Source organism: Procambarus clarkii, chromosome 65 (genome assembly GCF_040958095.1).
Source record: "Procambarus clarkii isolate CNS0578487 chromosome 65, FALCON_Pclarkii_2.0, whole genome shotgun sequence".
NCBI lineage: Eukaryota > Metazoa > Arthropoda > Malacostraca > Decapoda > Cambaridae > Procambarus > Procambarus clarkii.
The window spans coordinates 26,797,721-26,801,230 of NC_091214.1; positions in this window are offsets into that span (position 1 = coordinate 26,797,721).

Below are 3,510 nucleotides of genomic sequence, written 5' to 3' on the forward strand. Positions count from 1 at the left end.
GCGCGGACAGCGTTGAGAACCCCCAGAGAGAGAGGGGTTAAAAGGCACAGTAGCCACAACGAGAGACTTAGCCGCACCAGGGGACGAAGTGGTCACCACTGGGGGCTTGAGGCTGGACCCAACCAGAGGAGGGAGGGGAGCTGGGGGAAAAAGTCAGGAGGGTCAAAAGAGGAGCAAGGTCGGGGCCCAATGCAGCGGGAGTTACAGAGCCCGGTCTTCCAATACAGGCCGACTCCGGGGCTTGATCGCCCACCCCACGAGCCTGAGAGCGTACAACAGAAATATTCAATGACATACAGACGAAGAGTGATAAATTCATCCACGAATGTGCCCCCACACCCACCATGGAGCCACAATTAGAGGCAGGACACACAACAGGAAGCTATCGCCGATCATTCCGGGGCCCCCTTGGGGTGCGTCGTGAGTATACGCCCCACAAACGTCACCTTAAGAACCGTCAGTCCGTCGAGATCGGGTTCAGCGACGAAAGGGGGATTAACAATAAAAGGTTCCCCTCACTCGAGACGTTGGGTACAACAGTTCTACGGGTGCAAGAGTATGCTTCCTCAAGCACCCGGGCGTCAAAATAAAAGAAGTCCAAAGGAAAAACCAAACCAAGCAAAAGGTCGGCAGGAAACAACAAGCAGATAGGAGAAGAGGGCGAAAAAACGAAAGAGAAGGAAAAGGAAAAGTCGTTCAGCACAATTAGAGAGGACAGCAGCATGAGTACAAGGCTACAAAAGGACAGAGGACTGTCCCAAGGAGCATCACTCTCCGGCAGCCGCCCACTAAGCCCCCCTCACGGCGTCAACGGGTTGAACAGGGAGGGGGGTTATTGCCCCAAAACAGCGTGAGCTATTGTGTCAGTGTATTCATGAGACCCTTCCTACTAATGATAGGTTGTTGATGTTGGGCATTAAGGACAGCAATAGGTGTGACCAATGTACTGAAATTGAGAATATGCATATATTTTATTTCTGTAAGCAGAAAGTTGTTCTTGTAAACTGGATTAGAGACACTCTTAAAGCTTTATGTGGAGCAAATAATAGAGTGGAGTTTATGAGGTTTTTAATGTTTCATATTGACATGAAATGCAAGAAAATTAAGAATACAATAATTATGTTAATATCTGATTACATTTTTTGTGTGTGGCTAGGCAGGCAGGAGGGTTACTGTGTGTGGCTAGGGAGGCAGGAGGGTTACTGTGTGTGGCTAGGCAGGCAGGAGGGTTACTGTGTGTGGCTAGGGAGGCAGGAGGGTTACTGTGTGTGGCTAGGCAGGCAGGAGGGTTACTGTGTGTGGCTAGGCAGGCAGGAGGGTTACTGTGTGTGGCTAGGCAGGCAGGAGGGTTACTGTGTGTGGCTAGGGAGGCAGGAGGGTTACTGTGTGTGGCTAGGCAGGCAGGAGGGTTACTGTGTGTGGATAGGGAGGCAGGAGGGTCACTGTGTGTGGCTAGGGATGCAGGAGGGTTACTGTGTGTGGATAGGCAGGCAGGAGGGTTACTGTGTGTGGCTAGGCAGGCAGGAGGGTTACTGTGTGTGGCCAGGGAGACAGGAGGGTTACTGTGTGTGTGGCTAGGCAGGCAGGAGGGTTACTGTGTGTGTGGCTAGGCAGGCAGGAGGGTCACTGTGTGTGGCTAGGCAGGCAGGAGGGTCACTGTGTGTGGATAGGGAGGCAGGAGGGTCACTGTGTGTGGCTAGGGAGGCAGGAGGGTTACTGTGTGTGGCCAGGGAGACAGGAGGGTTACTGTGTGTGGCTAGGGAGGCAGGAGGGTTACTGTGTGTGGCTAGGGAGGCAGGAGGGTTACTGTGTGTGGCTAGGGAGGCAGGAGGGTTACTGTGTGTGGCTAGGGAGGCAGGAGGGTTACTGTGTGTGGCTAGGCATGCCGGAGGGTTACTGTGTGTGGATAGGCAGGCAGGAGTGTTACTGTGTGTGGCTAGGCAGGCAGGAGGGTTACTGTGTGTGGCTAGGGAGGCAGGAGGGTTACTGTGTGTGGCTAGGGAGGCAGGAGGGTTACTGTGTGTGGCTAGGCATGCCGGAGGGTTACTGTGTGTGGATAGGGAGGCAGGAGGGTTACTGTGTGTGGCTAGGGAGGCAGGAGGGTTACTGTGTGTGGCTAGGGAGGCAGGAGGGTTACTGTGTGTGGATAGGCAGGCAGGAGGGTTACTGTGTGTGGCTAGGGAGGCAGGAGGGTTACTGTGTGTGGCTAGGGAGGCAGGAGGGTTACTGTGTGTGGATAGGGAGGCAGGAGGGTTACTGTGTGTGGCTAGGGAGGCAGGAGGGTTACTGTGTGTGGATAGGGAGGCAGGAGGGTTACTGTGTGTGGCTAGGGAGGCCGGAGGGTTACTGTGTGTGGCTAGGGAGGCAGGAGGGTTACTGTGTGTGGCTAGGCAGGCAGGAGGGTTACTGTGTGTGGCTAAGGAGGCAGGAGGGTTACTGTGTGTGGCTAGGCAGGCAGGAGGGTTACTGTGTGTGGCTAGGCAGGCAGGAGGGTTAATGAGTGTGGCTAGGGAGGCAGGAGGGTTACTGTGTGTGGCTAGGCATGCCGGAGGGTTACTGTGTGTGGATAGGGAGGCAGGAGGGTTACTGTGTGTGGCTAGGGAGGCAGGAGGGTTACTGTGTGTGGCTAGGGAGGCAGGAGGGTTACTGTGTGTGGCTAGGGAGGCAGGAGGGTTACTGTGTGTGGATAGGCAGGCAGGAGGGTTACTGTGTGTGGCTAGGGAGGCCGGAGGGTTACTGTGTGTGGCAAGGGAGGCCGGAGGGTTACTGTGTGTGGCTAGGCAGGCAGGAGGGTCACTGTGTGTGGCTAGGCAGGCAGGAGGGTCACTGTGTGTGGCTAGGCAGGCAGGAGGGTTACTGTGTGTGGCTAGGGAGGCCGGAGGGTTACTGTGTGTGGCTAGGGAGGCAGGAGGGTTACTGTGTGTGGCTAGGGAGGCAGGAGGGTTACTGTGTGTGGCTAGGGAGGCAGGAGGGTTACTGTGTGTGGCTAGGGAGGCCGGAGGGTTACTGTGTGTGGCTAGGCAGGCAGGAGGGTTACTGTGTGTGGCTAGGGAGGCCGGAGGGTTACTGTGTGTGGCTAGGCAGGCAGGAGGGTTACTGTGTGTGGCTAGGGAGGCAGGAGGGTTACTGTGTGTGGCTAGGCAGGCAGGAGGGTTACTGTGTGGGGCTAGGGAGGCCGGAGGGTTACTGTGTGTGGCTAGGGAGGCAGGAGGGTTACTGTGTGGGGCTAGGGAGGCAGGAGGGTTACTGTGTGTGGCTAGGGAGGCAGGAGGGTTACTGTGTGTGGCTAGGCAGGCAGGAGGGTTACTGTGTGTGGCTAGGGAGGCCGGAGGGTTACTGTGTGTGGCTAGGCAGGCAGGAGGGTTACTGTGTGTGGATAGGGAGGCAGGAGGGTTACTGTGTGTGGCTAGGGAGGCAGGAGGGTTACTGTGTGTGGCTAGGCAGGCAGGAGGGTTACTGTGTGTGGCTAGGGAGGCCGGAGGGTTACTGTGTGTGGCAAGGGAGGCCGGA